This window comes from Taudactylus pleione, unplaced genomic scaffold, assembly GCF_031769625.1.
Source record: "Taudactylus pleione unplaced genomic scaffold, aTauple2 ptg000185l, whole genome shotgun sequence".
Lineage (NCBI taxonomy): Eukaryota > Metazoa > Chordata > Amphibia > Anura > Myobatrachidae > Taudactylus > Taudactylus pleione.
The window spans coordinates 2,433,441-2,452,168 of record NW_028284587.1 but is presented as its reverse complement, the minus strand read 5'-3'; the positions used below and the strand labels follow the sequence as shown (position 1 = coordinate 2,452,168).

The following is an 18,728-nucleotide window of genomic DNA, read 5'->3' as shown; positions in this document are numbered from 1 at the left end:
TATTCCTTCCTGTATCTCAGTGCTCCCAATTATTGGGACGTTCGGTTTTCCTGCCTAAATCAGGACAGTTGAAGGTACAGTATGCACTCCAGGGGGGTGTATTTACTAAAGTGAGAGTTTTTAGAAGTGGAATTGTTGCCCATAGCAACCAATCAGATTTCAGCTTTTATCTTCTAGGAGGTGTTAGTTGAATGTTAAGTAGAATCTGATTGGTCGCTATGTGCAACACCTCCACTTCTAAAAACTCTCACTTTAGTAAATTTACCCGCAGGCCTCCTATAGATTTGGGAGTAAATCCAGGAAAACTGTGCAATTTTGAGTGTTGGTCAAAACCGTGTTGCTTTGCAGGGAGGGGGCCAAAGTAAGAGGAGAACTTCTCACAGTAGCTGAACTCTTAACCATAAAGTAACAATAAAGCTGTCCAGTATCTGTGTGCCACATGCCCATGGCCGCCAAGAGCCAAGTGGGCCCTGTAATAGGGGGGCGTGGCCTAATCTCGGGAGGTGTGGCCACGCCCCCTTGCCGAAAAAAAAAAAAAAAGCTTTGCAGCGCTGCAAAGGGGGGTGCTCTGAGCCCTCTCAGCCCGGTGCAAAGCCAGGGGGGCGCGATCAGTGTGATTGCTCCCCCGCACAGGCATAGGAGACTGCTCATGGCTGCTGCTCAGCAGCCATGAGCAGTCTCCAACTGCAGCTCAGCACACGTTGTGTACTGGGTGCTGTGAGCGAGGGGGGGCGGCGCCGGACCCGGGCCCCGCCGGGCCCCTCAGGAAGCCCGGGCCCGGGTAATCTGTACCCGCTCCCCCCCCCTCTTGGCGCCCCTGCACATGCCAAATTCATACCCCCCAAAGGAGCCTGTACAAGTGCGAGCCTGTAACAGGGCAAAGGGTCTTAAAATGACCTGAATCAATGGCAGGTCCATGTGGTGCACCCGCTTACTGCTGTGAACAAGACATTGCTTTCAACCTTTGTCCTTTATAGACAAAGCTGTCCGAAGCAGGACGGAGGGACAGAGGGCCTGATTCTGACCCGCTCGCGAGCGCTGAGCGGGTCGATGGTGCCCAAGTGCGCATGCGCATGACGGAGGCGGCACGGTCGTGTGCATGCGCGAGATCCGAATAACGACGGCCAAGCCGTCATTAAGGGTCTCGCACCAAAGGGAGCGTGCTGTTGATGGTGATTGACAGCACGCCCCCTTTGGTGGGCGTGCCGGGGGCTTGGCTGCCCAGACGGAGGCGTTTCCATGGGAATGCCTACCGTCTGGGGCCAGCCCCACTGACATCACTAGTGATGTCAGTGGGAGTGCTTTTGGCTCTGATAGAGCTAAAAGCACTCCTGGGCTTGCGGTCACCAAGACCCTACCGCAGGGTTTCGTCGCAAGCCCGATGGTCGCGATGGTCTGGACCAAAAAGGAACAGGGACGGCCCTGATTCAGAGCGAGCGCTCTGTCAGAGCGTCCAGCTCTGAATCAGGGCCAGATTCCGCTATGTGACATCACTACCCTCAGCCATCTGACCGAGAGAGTAGCCAGCATCACTAGTAACGCCACTTACTCCTACCCCAAGCGTGGTGCAGAAAATCCGAATGAAAATGGCGGTAACTTTACATACGCACAACTCTGTCTGCACGCCCACAGGGCGCTTCTCTAGCATTCAAAGGCCCCATTGTCACCCACTTCATTTCCATAGCCGTTGCTGAGAAGCGGCTGAGATGTGTATGTCGAAACGTTCGTGGCTGCTCTAAGTTGCTTAAAAAGGCGAGATATGGCCGCAATTGGACACAGACCCACTGTGGGTAACCTTTTGGAAACTCTTCCTCTAGACTGTCGACCAACCGTTACTGTGGGGCCTATTCAGCATTGATTTTTTTACATAAAAAATACGGAAACTATGATTTCCGTATTTTTTATGTAAATCCCCTATTCAGCAATGAGATAATGGAGAAGATAACGCAATTATCTTCTCCACTAATTCCCATCTCGCTGTGTACCGCACTGTAGGGATCAGCCATTGATCTCTACAGGGCTTTAACTCTTTTTGCTATTCCGCAAAGCAAAAAGTGTTAAATCACTCGAAAAATTATTTACTTTATATAACGCCATTTCAGAATGGCGTTACATGAGGAAAATACTTAAATATCCCGAAAACTGCAGGGCAGGCTTGCCTACCCTCCCGATTTGGCCGGGAGCCTCCCGATTTTCAGGTGCCACTCCCGGCCCCCTGGAAAGGCAGGCAAGCCTCCCGGAAGCCTCCGACCCTCCCGTCCTCCCCCCTGAAAAGTTTAGAAACCCCCGCAGCGGGGTATAACCGAAAATAACGACATTGTGAAGAGGGGCGGAGCCACGATGACGCGATCGTGCGGCTCCGCCCCGGCTCTACCCCCAATATACCACCTTCTGGCTGGCCCGCCCCCGGCTCCGCCCCCATTGACCGCCCCGCCCCCCCCACTGTTAGCCGACAATCAGCTCCCTCCCGGAAGGCAGGAGCTGATTGTCGGCAAGTATGCTGCAGGGGCAGAGGGAAATTTTTCTATAAGTCCCTGCAGCATCTTTTAAGCCCGTCCAGTCTCCGTCCCTGCTTCCCGGTGATCGGCGGCAGGTAAGTCACTCTAGAGCCTTTTAAACCTCCCGAAATTGATTGCTAGGTGTATACAAGCTTTATACTAGCCTGTATACATGTATATGTGTGTGTGATTAAATGTAACATTTATATATAAATCTTCAATATAAAAGAACATAAATATACATGTATAAAGCCTGTATACACATATCAATCAATTTCGGGAGGCTGGAGCTGTACTTACCCCGTCGGCGGTCACCACAAGAAAGGACGGAGACTGTTCCCCAGCGCATGACTGAGCATGTGCAGAGAAACACACAGAACGGATTGTTTTCAGAATCCCGATAATCCCTTCTGTGCCATCGCAGGGACAGCGTGTTACCGCAACCGCCATCCCTGCTCAAAATATTGCTGCATAGCTTCCATATTTTATCGTAAAATCTCGTGACGATATTGCCCGATAATATTCTGGGCAACATCGTCACTCTTGCTGAATAGACCCCTGTGTCATTCATGCTGAAAATACTACATTTCTTACACGCAATCCTAATTTTCTAAATAATTGTTCTAAATTATTACGTTTTTAACTTCTATAATTCCTTATTAATTTCCCTTTTCACCTCCTCAGAACATGAATCACTGAAGCTGCCAATCTTGTAACGCTACAGTGTATAACTTCATCGTTAATATTTCGCAATCCGATTAAGTTAAATCACAATTTCATGGTCATTTAATAGTGCGAGACCAACAAACATGTGACATCGTGCCCGGGCACCGCCGTCATTCTATGGGTGAAAGATAATCAAAACTAAGGTTGGCATCTAGCTACTGACAAAATCCAGTTAGAAGTATTTGTATTTTCCTATTTTTTTTATTTTATATTCCAAACTAAGGGGCCTATTCATCAACACTAAAATAAAGTTTTTAAGTACATTTTCCTGAAATAACGTTATTTTGGTATTCATGTAGCCACTTAGCCCCTGCGTTAATTTCCACACTCCCCATACATTAGTACATTAGTATATTAGTACATTAGTATATTAGTACATTAGTATATTAGTACATTAGTATGGGGATGTGGAAATTGTGGTATTCATCAAATTCCGAAAATTATCAATTTTCAGAATTTGATGCAGTTACTATTCGCCACTGTGAGGTGGCGAATAGCAGGTGAAACTTACCTATATCCGCGTGTGCAGGTCCCCCGACGAGTCCCTCCGGCGCTCTGCTCCGTCCTCAGGCTCCGTCCTGCTGGTCGGACATGTGTGCTCCCCAGCAGAGCACAAGAAAGTTTAGACAAAAAAAAAAAAGGTTTTTTATTTTTTCTAATCTGTCATGTGGTCTGCTGGGGAGCACACATGTCCGACCAGCAGGACGGAGCCGGAGGCTGCTGCGCGGACAGGTAAGTCGGGGGGGGGGGGGAGTGAGCGGAGGGGGGGAGGGGGGTTGGGTGGGGGTCGGGGGGGTACGAAACTTAACGCATCTGTAGGCAGTGCTGCGCATGCACTGATTTTACAGATGTAACAGCGCATGCGCAGCACTGTTTCCAGATACGATAAGGTAGTGTAGGCAGGAAAAGTATCTATTTCCCGAAAAGCTGTCATCGCAAAAATGACAGCTTTTCGGAATAGATACTTATGGAGAGGTGGAATGATCAATTCCACCTATAATTAGCTAGAACTCCATGAGAGTTCTAAAGCTAATTATCTCCAGAGAATTTTTAGGTTTAATGAATAGGTGGGGCATATGTATCAAAGCTTGATGTGAGATATATATCACCAACCAATCAGCTTCTAACTTACATTTTGCAGGCTGTCTAAGGGCTCTATTTACTACAATCCGCATATTGAATGCGGATTGTAGTGTGATATTACCGTGGGAATTCGCATTGCGAATTCAGGCAATATCACAGGGATTTACTATAAATCCCTTGCAGGGACAGAGCTTGCGATAAAGCTCTGTCCCTGCGGATCCCATCCGCACTCTAGTCGTGGTATTTTCGGAAAAAATACTGCAACTAAGAGCCCGCACATGCGCCGACCGACCACCGCTACTACCCCCCACCGACGCTAAGCCCCGCCCCCCGCAATCGCGGACCCCCCCCACCCGCGACCCCCCCCCCCTTCATTACACTTACCTGCATCCTCCTGGCCTCCGGTGATCTTCTCCGGGCTTCCCGATCAGGTGATCTCCCATACTGCACTGGGGCCCGATCACCTGATGACCGGGCCCCAGTGTACTATGGGAGACCAGCTGACCGGAGAGGAGCCATCACCGGAGGCCCGATCACCGGTCCCTGGATTCAGGTAAGGGAAAAAAAAAAAAGTTTAATTTTTTTTTTCTTTTTTGTACAGCAATCAGCTTGCGGTCTGCTTAGACCACATAGCTGATTACTGGTACCGGCTCCCACCTCTGCTCTCCCCGTTAGAGCAGAGTGGGAGCCCGGTAACCGGGGGAGACCCTGGAAAACGCCACCTCCAGGTGGCGTTATTATCACAGGGCTTCCCCCGGTATTTTTTTACAATTTATTTTTAGTAACTTAGGTCGGATCACATTTCCCATTACAATTATGGGAAATGCGATCTGCTTTACTAAAAATAAGTGATACTGGGGGTTGGAGTAGAATTTTACTAATTCTACTCCAATTGCCCTGTAATAACTACAGGTGAAACTAAAATAATGTGAAAAGGGTGTGAAAACACCCTTTTTCACTTTATTTTAGTAAAAATAATGTTAATAAATAGAGCCCTTTGAAATTATAGTTTGGAGTTGATTGGTTGGTGATATATATTTCACAATTTTATCTCGCATCAAGCTTTGATACATACGCCCCTATAAGACAATTCCTATAATGTTTTGTACAATTTGTACTTTTCCATTACGGGAAGAGCTGCAGCAGTGAAATAGATAATAATGTGGACAAGTGTGACACCTCAGTATTTAAATAGGGAGAAAGCGCCTTTTCTTCCACCTAACTAGTTATAGGTTATATGTAACTTCATATATGTACATATTAAATGGTGAAAAGAAGTACTGTTGTGAATATATATAGAGATCTATCTATTATAGTACAGTGATGGTGCTTTACTGTTGTGTGTTTATGCCAATTAGCTACCCCTTAAACAAGTACATAATGGCACTTTCCATTGAACTTAGGCCCTGATTCAGAGGCGCAATTTGCGAGCGCTCACTCTGAATCAGGGCGGGGCGTTTTTGTTTTTTTTTAACCCCGGCCTCCAGGCCGCTCGCTAAGCTGTGGGTGACCTACTGTGATGTCAGTAGGGCCGCCCACAAACGGCAAGCGTTCCTAAGGGAACGCCTCCGTTTGTGCAGCCACCCCCCGACCCGCCTAGAAAACGGGATCGACATCGACAGCCGCCCCGTCTTGTAGCGAGCCCTGGAGCAAGTGATTTCTCGCTCGCTCCGGGGTTCGCGTGCGCACTGCCCGGCCATCGACCCACTTGTGAGTGGGTCTCAATCAGGCCCCTAGTGTAATAAACTTGCTGGCGAGGTCATGTGATCAGGACTCTTCCAACTGAGTTTTAGGGGGGAATCCCTCCTGCTTAAGTTAATGAGAGCCCAGTGCGAGGGTTGAGCGGGAAATAGCCTGAGGTGACGGGAGCAGAGTAGGAGTGCTGCGCTGACCGGAACGCGCTGAAGTGATCGGCAGTTGCAGTGAGGATACTGCTGGGAACTGAGGGAGATACAGAGAGGAGGAAGCAGTTTTCAGCGGGACAACTCCAGAAACTTCCCCTGTTGTGGTGACTGACAGCCGGGGGCTGTCTAGAAGGAGAGTCCGCTGTCCGGAGTGCTGAAGTGCAGAGCAGGTCCGTCAGAATCTTAAATCACTGCACCCCGCACCACACCTCGCTGGCACTAGAGACTATAATGATGATATGAAGCCTTGCAGTGAGTAGCTCATCCTCCCCATATCAACACAAACCGAGTCTGTACTGTATATATCTTTTGCTGCTGTTCAAGCAATTCAAACCCACAATCCAGTGTAAAGCATCTGTGAGACTTTTGGAGGGAGTCAGGAATAAACACAGCAACCATTTATTCAAGTATTATTTATTTATTTAATAACAGTTTCTTATATGGCGCAGCATATTCCATTGCGATTTACAATTGGAAACATTTAAGACAGAGTAATAACAGAGAGACATAAAGGAAAGAGGGCCCTGCTCGCAAGCTTACAATCTATAGGGAAATAGGCATTGATACACAAGGATAGGTGCTATGTATTGCATTTTGGTCCGGCCAGACTGCAGAGTTTCTTGGTGGGCTGCATGATCAAGTCACACAGGAATGTCGGCCAAATATCAGGAGGATGTGAAGGAAAGACAATGTGTGAGGTTATGTGTGGGCTGTGAGAGGAGATGTAATAAGACATGGAAGCTATGAAGGTTATGTGGGCGGTTCTGGAATCTGATAAGCTTGTCTGAAGAGGTGAGTTTTCAGGGAACGCTTGAAGGATTGGAGCCTAGAGATAAGTCTTATTGTGCATAGTAAGGCATTCCATAGAGGGGGTGCAGCCCGAAGAAAGTCCTGTAACCGTGGATGGGAGCAAGTAATGCGTGGGGATGAGAGACGCAGATCTTGTGCTGAGCGGAGAGGTCGGGTTGGGAGATATTTTTGAGATGAGGGAAGCGATGTATGTTGGTGTGGTTTGGTTAATGTGTAAGTAACAGTATTTTGTATTGAATACGGTAGAAAACCGGCAACCAATGGAGGGACTGACAGGGCGGGGCAGCAGACGATGAATGTTTGGCAAGGAAGATAAGCCTTGCAGCTGCATTCATAATGGATTGTAATGGCGATAGCCTGTTTTTGGGAAGACCAGTAAGGAGACTATTGCAATAGTCAATGTGGGAAATAATGAGTGCATGGATTAGAGTTTTTACAGTGTCTTGTGTGAGATATGGTCGAATTTTGTATATGTTTTTTAGATGTATGTAACATGATTTTGAGACCGATTGAATGTGGGGAACAAAGGACAGTTCAGAGTCAAGGATGACACCAAGGCACCAAGTATCTACAACTGAGTTCATTAAGGACAGGTAAAAGACAGGAGACATTAACTTTGTCACTTGGTACAGTTCAATTGCAGCACTGCTAGGAGAATTGATACCTGCAACCACAGTAATTATCCCGGGCACCGTTAGCAAACATTTAGGGGTATTCAATATGGGAGCGAAAACATCGTTTTTGTGTTAATATCGCACCTATGATGTCATTATCGCAGGTTTTACTTTTACACCGTATTCAATTTCAAAGACTTATCGCAGGTTCGAAAAGTCTTTGATAAAAAATGGGGATAACTTTTCACCATTGAATAGGTGTTGAAAAAAAGTGCAGAATTGGGGTTTAGAGGTGCAGGCTTAAAAAAAATAGCCTGCACCCCTGGGAATGACATTTAAAAAAGAACTGTGTCAAAAAAAGTTTTGAAAAAAATAGGGACACCCCAAAAAATTAATTTAAAAAATTGGGGTGAAAAAAAAAATGGGAAAAAATTGTTTAACAATAAGGAAATAGGTTCAGGGCTATTCTGCAAGTATGCGGCACGTGTTTTCTAGAATAGAATTATAGCGGCAGGTGCACAAATGCAGAATTTTTAAAAACTTACTTTAGGGACATCAAAATATGCTAGTACCCATTTTCATGTACTCCAAATTTGATGGGACCAGTTAAAAAAACGAAAAAAAATAACCTAAGTGCTCTTCTGCATCACTTCTTCAATGTCGGGAAAAAACACCTGCTGCGGCTATTTAAATCCCCGACTTTCATTTAAAGGCTAAAATGGGGGGAACCCATAGTGTTCCCCCATGTTTTTACAACTTTAGGGGGGTCCTACAATTTTTTTAAGGAAAAATTCGTAACTTTACGCAACTCCAACGTTTTCGTTAATTTCATATTGAATACGGGGATAAGCGGGCGCGCGCCCGATACTTTAACGCAGGTAAAAACTCCGATATGAAACGTAAACTTCGACAGCGAAGTTTACGTTTCATATTGAATACCCCTCATTGACTTCTATTTAGACAATCTCTTGCATGCAAAAGAAGGGTAGGCAAAATTATCTCTGTTTGTGCACAAACTAGCTGAGGGTTATCCTTGCTTCATACTTGCCAGTGTATGTGAACGTTATGTGATATGTATGCCTGCATTTAACCCCTTGTTTTCACAGTCTGATCTGAAGTTCCAGCGTTCCCGCCGTAATAAAATTGTACGGATCCAAGTGTCACTGGCTTGTTCGAAGCATATATTTAGCATCGTATCTTTATGGCTGAACCGTAATAATAATTGACGTAAAACTTGATCTGTACATTATTTGACAATAAATTCTTGCATTGTCTGTAAATTCCTTTGGTAAAATACTTTTGTTGCCTGTAATAACGCCTGACGACTGGCCAGAACCAGGGGATAAACCAGACGGGTAAGGTACCCCTTGCATCACACCACACTTGGGGTCGTTGGTAAAAGTGGTTACCACACAAGGAATACACTTGCTGTGACTTTATTTGATGTTGTGCAGCATAAAAACCTATAAATCATTGTTTGACCCCTAGTGACTCTCAGGTTAGTGTTTCAAGGAACATTAAGCAGAGCAATAAATAACACAGGCTACTCAGTGTCGCAGGAGACGCAGGTTGGCTGTTAACTCGTTGTAGCCAGTGCTAGGGAGCCACCGGTGCCGGGGAGCTTTCCTTGTAGAGCTCATTGTATTATTTTTCATCCAGGTTCGCTGATGTAGGATGTTGGGTGGGGTGGGGGGCTCCTTTCATGTAAAACCATCACTAGGAATAAGGGGATAAAACATTATTTGTACACTTCTGCAACTCAGGAATAATAATTGTTACTGCTGCACCCTGAAAATGTCTCCAAAATGTATTGTCTACAAGCGTTCTCTCTCACCATGCAGCATATTCGTGTTCATTCTAGCACCCTGCACCTGTCACAACCCGTGGAGTTCCTCTTTCCTGCCTGGGGTGTCGCTCGCTGCTCTGGTGCTTCTAGCACACTCAGCTGATGCAACAAACTGCCGGGGTACAGACCAGAGTGTGGTAGAAGCACCAGAGCAGAGAGCGACGCCCCCCCAGGCAGGAAAGAGGAACTGCACGGGTTGTGACAGGTGCAGGGTGCTAGAATGAACACTAGCTTAGAGGGAGAGAGACCTGATGCAGCCTTGGTAATGTAAGAGGTGGGGGGGGGGTCCCCCTGAACTGTAAGTGTGCAACCTCGGCTGCGGTGCCGGTGGACTCGGACACTTACCTCCTGACTCCCAGACTCTCACCTTCAGGTCGCCCGTCGGCGGTCCTGGAACATAGGTCGGACGCGAACAGTCGAACTGGGTTTCCACTCCTGGCCTTGGAAAAGAACAGGGTGCTGAGGCGGGGTGACCTCCACTGGGATCAGTGGATGGTCATCATTGGCACTTTAGGCCTCAGACTGGCTACACCTACGTGCCAAGCACAAGGGTGTACCCCGAACGAAAACGCCCGACAGGGAAAAGGGAAGTTGGGTGACACACAACACAAACAGCACACAAAACAATTACGCTCACCGAAAATAATCTTGTCCCTTTGCTGGATGAGTCCTGATCTCAGCACCTGTAGATGAACACAACAGCAAGAGCCCGCACAGGACCCAATACAATAACAGATACCTTACCACTGCCTACCTTTAATGGGGGCCTGACTGTGGGGGATACAGCGACTTACCAACAGCCTACCTTTAATGGGGGCCTGACTGAGGGGGATAACGTCCTGGTCCCAGCCCGGTCTACCTTTGATGGGGGTCTGACCGTCTGGCCAATTTCCGAACAATGCCTCTGGGGCCTTATGCCCTTGCCTACCTGCGGCCTAGCCTGACTGTTCCTTGTCCAAGGCCTAGCGCCGCATTTCAATGATCACGGCCTATCGCCGACAGCAACAACTCCTTCGACCTAGTGCCAAATTAACATGACCCACAGCCTAGCTCTGAATTACAATGAGACACGGCCTAGCGCCGAATTACAGTACCCACGGCCTAGCGCCGGATTACAATGAGACACGGCCTAGCGCCGAATTACTATGACCCACGGCCTAGCGCCAGATTACAGTACCCACGGCCTAGCGCCGAATTACAATGAGACACGGCCTAGCGCCGAATTACAGTGACCCACGGCCTAGCGCTGAATTACAATACCCACGGCCTAGCGCCAAATTACAGTGCCCACGGCCTAGCGCCGCATTACAATGAGACACGGCCTAGCGCCAAATTACAGTGCCCACGGCCTAGCGCCGAATTACAATGAGACACGGCCTAGCGCCGAATTACAGTGCCCACGGCCTAGCGCCGAATTACAATGAGACACGGCCTAGCGCCGAATTACTATGATCCACGGCCTAGCACCGACTCCTGGTGGTCTAGGGAGGTATAAAAGACTTACCAATCCTGGGGCCTTTGGCTGAGATGAGCCTGGCCCATCCTCCGGGTGGTCTTCGCCGGAGGTGGAACAACTTCCGCCACCTCCGGGCTTCCTGCAGTCTTCACCTGGGCAGCAGTGGCCGGGGCTAGCTCTTTTGCGTCGCACACTGCTGCCCCAGGGCCTCCGGTGCCTTCTCCGTCTTCACTCCTGGTGGGCGCCGGTCTGCGGCTCTTCGTCCGGCGTCTTCGTTCTCCTGTCTTCGGGAGCTCTTCCCCGCTCCGTCCCGGCCGTCGCACCTCTCCTCCCCTCCTCGCGCCAGCTAATTCAAGCCGACGCCAGGGGGCGGGGTGATGACGCGGCGAGCTATGATTGGCTCACCGTGGCCATCCCCTGCTGGCTGCCGATCTGTGAGCCCTGATTGGTTCACAATCGGCGCCACATTCAAAGGGGCTCGTGCTGATTGGCTGAGTCTGAATCCCCCAAGATTCAGACTCGCCATCACGCACGTGGAGTAGCGGCGGCACTCCGCCGCTACCTCCATGCCTGCTGCGCCGGATGGGGGGCAGGATCACGACCGATCCTGGCCCGCCGGCCGGCTTGCGGATGGACCCCGCCACACTCTCGAATGGGGCTGGGATCTCTCCGGATCCCACCCCACTCTGATGCCAGGGGCTCCCGCTGCCCCAAGGTACCCCCACCATCCAGGCGTGGAGGGCGAGGATGCCTAGTAGCAGGGTGAGTGACCGCACTGGTACACTCAGCCCTGCTACACTAAGAGAGCACCTGAGCATACAGGGACCAATGCTGGGTTACACACCAATACAATTCGCACTGTGCCGAGCTAGAGTCGAGCACATGCATATACAGGCGACACAGAGGTATTCATTGGCGTATCTATAATGGTTGCAAGGTGCATCCAGAGGGGTCAACATCGCACAACCTGCACCCGTATAATTTTAGCTACCTCTCCAGAGTCCCGCATCAGCCAGCGCTGAGGAGCGGCATAAATCACCGGGAAATGGTGTGGAGGCCACTTTTCTGGATATTTGCACAGTAGAGAAGTCACCGGGACCATGGCAGGGGGGTAGTATTCCCCGAGACCTGTGCCAGGCACAGTAGGCATGGCATAAAACCAGAGTCGTCTGCTCTGCTAGAGAGGACCCGCACGGAGCCTGCACATGGGCTCCCTCCTCTCTTACACTGTCCCTGGTCACTTTTAACCAGTTCAGTGGCACCTCCGCTTGTGGCTGCACAAGGTGTAACGGTGGTAATGTGTTCGCACATAGGCATAGCTTAGTGAGGGTGTGGTATTGGGCTCTTGCACCCAGAATAGGGTTGGCACAAGTGCATACAGAATATAATGACCACTAGGTAACCAAGCGCATTGATAGGGGCGGTGCGGTCGTATAGATGCGTACAACTCGTTGCATGATCGAATATAGACATTTTTATCTGTGCACACAATGCTCTCTACCCAAAGACTGAATCAGCGCCACAGTTTGTGGATAGAGATGGGGCGACCCTGAGCAATGTATCCTTTTGGTAGAGCGGGAGAGAGCGTGTGTGCAGACAGGCTTTGGAGACCCAGAGTAATGCAGTCTTTGGGTAATGAGTGCAACATTGAGCAATGCACCCTTTGGATGGGGAGAGTGAGTGAGCATCTCAGCGTGCAGTCTTTAGTGAGAGCGAGGGAGAGACATCGAGCAATGTAGTCTTTAGTGAGAGCGAGGGAGAGACATGGAGCAGTGCAGTCTTTAGTGAGAGCGAGGGAGAGACATCGAGCAATGCAGTGTTTAGTGAGAGCGAGGGAGAGACATCGAGCAATGCAGTCTTTAGTGAGAGCGAGGGAGAGACATGGAGCTGTGCAGTCTTTAGTGAGAGCGAGGGAGAGACATGGAGCAGTGCAGTCTTTAGTGAGAGCGAGGGAGAGACATCGAGCAATGCAGTCTTTAGTGAGAGCGAGGGAGAGACATCGAGCAGTGCAGTCTTTAGTGAGAGCGAGGGAGAGACATCGAGCAGTGCAGTCTTTAGTGAGAGCGAGGGAGAGACATCGAGCAATGCAGTCTTTAGTGAGAGCGAGGGAGAGACATCGAGCAGTGCAGTCTTTAGTGAGAGCGAGGGAGAGACATGGAGCAGTGCAGTCTTTAGTGAGAGCGAGGGAGAGACATGGAGCAGTGCAGTCTTTAGTGAGAGCGAGGGAGAGACATGGAGCAGTGCAGTCTTTAGTGAGAGCGAGGGAGAGACATGGAGCAGTGCAGTCTTTAGTGAGAGCGAGGGAGAGACATGGAGCAGTGCAGTCTTTAGTGAGAGCGAGGGAGAGACATGGAGCAGTGCAGTCTTTAGTGAGAGCGAGGGAGAGACATCGAGCAGTGCAGTCTTTAGTGAGAGCGAGGGAGAGACATCGAGCAGTGCAGTCTTTAGTGAGAGCGAGGGAGAGACATCGAGCAGTGCAGTCTTTAGTGAGAGCGAGGGAGAGACATCGAGAAGTGCAGTCTTTAGTGAGAGCGAGGGAGAGACATCGAGCAGTGCAGTCTTTAGTGAGAGCGAGGGAGAGACATGGAGCAGTGCAGTCTTTAGTGAGAGTGAGGGAGAGACATGGAGCAGTGCAGTCTTTAGTGAGAGCGAGGGAGAGACATCGAGCAGTGCAGTCTTTAGTGAGAGCGAGGGAGAGACATCGAGCAATTCAGTCTTTAGTGAGAGCGAGAGAGAGTCATCGAGCAGTGCAGTCTTTAGTGAGAGCGAGGGAGAGACATCGAGCAGTGCAGTCTTTAGTGAGAGCGAGGGAGAGACATCGAGCAATGCAGTCTTTAGTGAGAGCGAGGGAGAGACATCGAGCAATGTAGTCTTGAGTGAGAGAGTGTCATGGAGCAATGCAGTCTTTAGTGAGAGCGAGGGAGAGACATGGAGCAGTGCAGTTTTTAGTGAGAGCGAGGGAGAGACATCGAGCAATGCAGTCTTTAGTGAGAGCGAGGGAGAGACATCGAACAGTGCAGTCTTTAGTGAGAGCGAGGGAGAGTCATGGAGCAATGTAGTCTTTAGTTAGGACAAGAGAGAGTGTCATGGAGCAGTGCAGTCTTTAGTTAGGACAAGAGAGCATCAGAGCATGCAGACTTTGGTAGAGAGAGATTACATGCTGAATGCAGCCTTCAGGTAGAGAGAAGGCACCTGGGAGTATACAGTCTTTGTGTAGAGTGAGAGACCCCGAGCATTGAAGCCTCTGGGTAGGATGAGAGCACCTGAACAATATAGCTTATAGAGTACACCTGAGCGTGTAGCCTTTGGTAAAGCAATAGCTAACCACCTGAGCATACTGCTTCTTATAGTGAAAGAGAGTGTTTGAGCACGTATGCAGCTTTCCGATAAAGGGGGAGCACCTAAGCAATGGAGCCTTTGGGGGTGAGAGAGCATCTGAGTATATGCAGCCTTTGGTAATGCAAGACAGATCACCTGAGCATGCAGCCTTTGGATAGAGAGCGCAAGCACCTGCGCATGCAGCTTTTGGATAGAGAGAGAGAGAGAGAGAGCACCTGGGCATGCAGCCTTCAGATACAGAGAGAGCACCTGGGCATGCAGCCTTCAGATACAGAGAGAGCACCTGGGCATGCAGCCTTCAGATACAGAGAGAGAGCAGCTGAGTATGCAGGAGTTGGTATTGCAAGACAGAGCACCTTCGGATTGAGAACACCTGACCATTCAGCCATCAAATAGAGAGAGCAAAGAGGGTCTGATTCAGCATGGATTGCTATTGCAATCGCGCCTGCATAAATGCATGCAGTTCTGCTGCAAAAATATGGTAATGTTTGCAAACGCCCAGCTAGCATAGAGACGCCCACTGCTGCCTTCTCACATCTGTAATACCTCACAGTCCTGTGTATACATCTGTAACATCAGCCACAGCTCAGCCAGCATAGAGACACCCACTGCCGCTTTCTCACATCTATAATATCTCAAAGTCCTGTGTATACATCTGTAACATCAGCCACCGCTCAGCCAGCATAGAGACGCCCACTACTGCTATCTCACACCTGTAATACCTCACAGTCCTGTGTATACATCAGTAACATCAGCCACTGCTCAGCCAGCATAGAGACACCCACTACTGATTTCTCACATCTGTAATACCTCACAGTCCTGTGTATACATCTGTAACATCATCCACAGCACAGCCAGCATAGAGACGCCCACTACTGCTATCTCACATCTGTAATACCTCACAGTCCTGTGTATACATCTGTAACATCAGCCACAGCTCAGCCAGCATAGAGACGCCCACTACTGCCTTCTCACATCTGTAATACCTCACAGTCCTGTGTATACATCTGTAATATCAGCCACAGCTCAGCCAGCATAGAGACGCCCACTACTGCTACCTCACAGTCCTGTGTATGCATCTGTAACATCAGCCACAGCTCAGCCAGCATAGAGACGCCCACTGCTGCTTTCTCACATCTGTAATACCTCACAGTCCTGTGTATACATCTGTAACATCAGCCACAGCTCAGCCAGCATAGAGAGGTCCACTACTGCTTTCTCACATTTGTAATACCTCACAGTCCTGTGTATACATCTGTAACATCAGCCACAGTACAGCCAGCATAGAGACACCCACTGCCGCTTTCTCACATCTATAATATCTCACAGTCCTGTGTATGCATCTGTAACATCAGCCACAGTTCAGCCAGCATAGAGACACCCACTACTGCCTTCTCACAGCTGTAATACCTCACAGTCCTGTGTATACATCTGTAACATCAGCCACAGCACAGCCAGCATAGAGACACCCACTACTGGTATCTCACATCTTTAATACCTCACAGTCCTGTGTATACATCTGTAACATCAGCCACAGTTCAGCCAGCATAGAGACACCCACTACTGCCTTCTCACAGCTGTAATACCTCACAGTCCTGTGTATACATCTGTAACATCAGCCACAGCACAGCCAGCATAGAGACACCCACTACTGGTATCTCACATCTTTAATACCTCACAGTCCTGTGTATACATCTGTAACATCAGCCACAGCACAGCCAGCATAGACACCCACTACGCTATCTCACATCTGTAATACCTCACAGTCCTGTGTATACATCTGTAACATCAGCCACAGCACAGCCAGCATAGAGACGCCCACTACTGCTATCTCACATCTGTAATACCTCACAGTCCTGTGTATACATCTGTAACATCAGCCACAGCTCAGCCAGCATAGAGAGGTCCACTACTGCTTTCTCACATTTGTAATACCTCACAGTTCTGTGTATACATCAGTAACATCAGCCACAGCTCAGCCAGCATAGAGACGCCCTCTGCTGCTTTCTCACATCTGTAATACCTCACAGTCCTGTGTATACATCTGTAACATCAGCCACAGCTCAGCCAGCATAGAGACGCCCACTACTGCTATCTCACATCTGTAATACCTCACAGTCCTGTGTATACATCTGTAACATCAGCCACAGCTCAGCCAGCATAGAGACGCCCACTACTGCTATCTCACATCTGTAATACCTCACAGTCCTGTGTATACATCTGTAACATCAGCCACAGTACAGCCTGCATAGAGACACCCACTACTGCTTTCTCATATCTGTAATACCTCACAGTCCTGTGTATACATCTGTAACATCAGCCACAGCACAGCCAGCATAGAGACACCCACTACTGCTTTCTCACATCTGTAATACCTCACAGTCCTGTGTATACATCTGTAACATCAGCCACAGCACAGCCAGCATAGAGACACCCACTACTGCTATCTCACATCTGTAATACCTCACAGTCCTGTGTATACATCTGTAACATCAGCCACAGCACAGCCAGCATAGAGACGCCCACTGCTGCTATCTCATATCTGTAATACCTCACAGTCCTGTGTATACATCTGTAACATCAGCCACAGCACAGCCAGCATAGAGACACCCACTACTGCTTTCTCACATCTGTAATACCTCACAGTCCTGTGTATACATCAGTAACATCAGCCACAGCTCAGCCAGCATAGAGATGCCCACTGCTGCTTTCTCACATCCGTAATATCTCACAGTCCTGTGTATACATCTGTAACGTCGAACCCACACCAGAATTACAGCAGGTCTGACCTGTCTCAGTAATTGCAAGTCTCATCGCACGCAGTGAGTACACAAGCTGTGTATGCCATCGCAGCGGCTAATTTCTGCACGCCCATGCAACGATGTTCAAACGGAAAGACGCGCCTGCGTTTCTCCAACCCCCAAACGCTGACGTCCCGTCACTCACTCTGCGATGGCTTTCTGTTTGCATGCGTGATCGCAGTGCGATCATAATGCTGTCCTGTGCACTCGCACTGTGGTACATGTGCAGTACCCACCATCGGCCGTACTGCGCACGCAGTTGCATTTGCGATCCATGCTGAATCAGGCCCATAGTCTTCTAGAGAGTGGGAGAGGGCGCATCTGAGCAATGCAGCCTTTGGTTAGAGTGAGAGCAGCACTTTAACAATTTAGGGGTCTATTTACTAAGCAGTGTTAGGAGACAGAGTGAAAAGTGATAAGGTACCAGCCAATCAGCTCCTGTCTCCTAACACTGCATAGTAAATGGACCCCTTAGTGTTTGCTAGAGAGAGTGAGCACTTGGTGCAGTCTCCAGTGCTTGCTCTCTTTGCCAAACAATACAGTCTCCAGTGCTTGCTTGGTTGCTCTCTCTAGCAAATGGAGTGTACACCATTATATGTTGACGCTGTGCCCTTCAATATGCAGTATTTATTGGATAACATGAATTTGTATTTTTACAGACAGATTGAGCACACCCTCCTGAGCCACAAAATATGTGACATAGTAGGGTTGAATCTGCAATGTTTTGCCCGTCACCTGTGATGGTTGATTACACTATTCTGGACATTATTACAGCTATAGGCGGCTGTTCTTTTTTTGCAGCTATAGGAGGCTGTGTCTTATTACAGGTATAGGAGGCTGTGTCTTATTGCAGCTATAGGAGGCTGTGTCTTATTACAGGTATAGGAGGTGGTGCCTTATTGCACCTAGAGGAGGCTGTGCATTATTTCAGCTAGAGGAGGCTGTGCCTTATTTCAGCTAGAGAAGGCTGGTGCATTATTGCAGCTAGAGGAGGCGGTGCCTTATTGCAGCTAGAGGAGGCTGTGCCTTATTGCAGCTAGAGGAGGCTGTGCCTTATTGCAGCTAGAGGAGGCGGTGCATTATTGCAGCTAGAGGAGGCGGTGCATTATTGCAGCTAGAGGAGGCGGTGCATTATTGCAGCTAGAGGAGGCGGTGCATTATTGCAGCTATAGGAGGTGGTGCCTTATTGCAGCTGGAGGAGGCGGTGCCTTATTGCAGCTGGAGGAGGCGGTGCCTTATTGCAGCTGGAGGAGGCGGTGCCTTATTGCAGCTGGAGGAGGCGGTGCCTTATTGCAGCTGGAGGAGGCTGTGCCTTATTGCAGCTGGAGGAGGCGGTGCCTTATTGCAGCTAGAGGAGGCGGTGCATTATTGCAGCTATAGGAGGTGGTGCCTTATTGCAGCTAGAGGAGGCGGTGCCTTATTGCAGCTGGAGGAGGCGGTGCCTTATTGCAGCTGGAGGAGGCGGTGCCTTATTGCAGCTGGAGGAGGCGGTGCCTTATTGCAGCTGGAGGAGGCGGTGCCTTATTGCAGCTGGAGGAGGCGGTGCCTTATTGCAGCTAGAGGAGGCGGTGCCTTATTGCAGCTAGAGGAGGCGGTGCCTTATTGCAGTTGGAGGAGGCTGTGCATTATTGCAGCTATAGGAGGCGGTGCC

The 18,728-nt window shown here is 49.1% G+C and overlaps 1 protein-coding gene across 5 annotated transcripts in view; it reads left to right on the top strand.

The window, feature by feature from the left end:
* KCNJ5 (potassium inwardly rectifying channel subfamily J member 5) overlaps positions 1 to 18,728 on the top strand; it is a 165,500-nt gene that overhangs the window by 145,753 nt on the left and 1,019 nt on the right. The window lies entirely within an intron of this gene.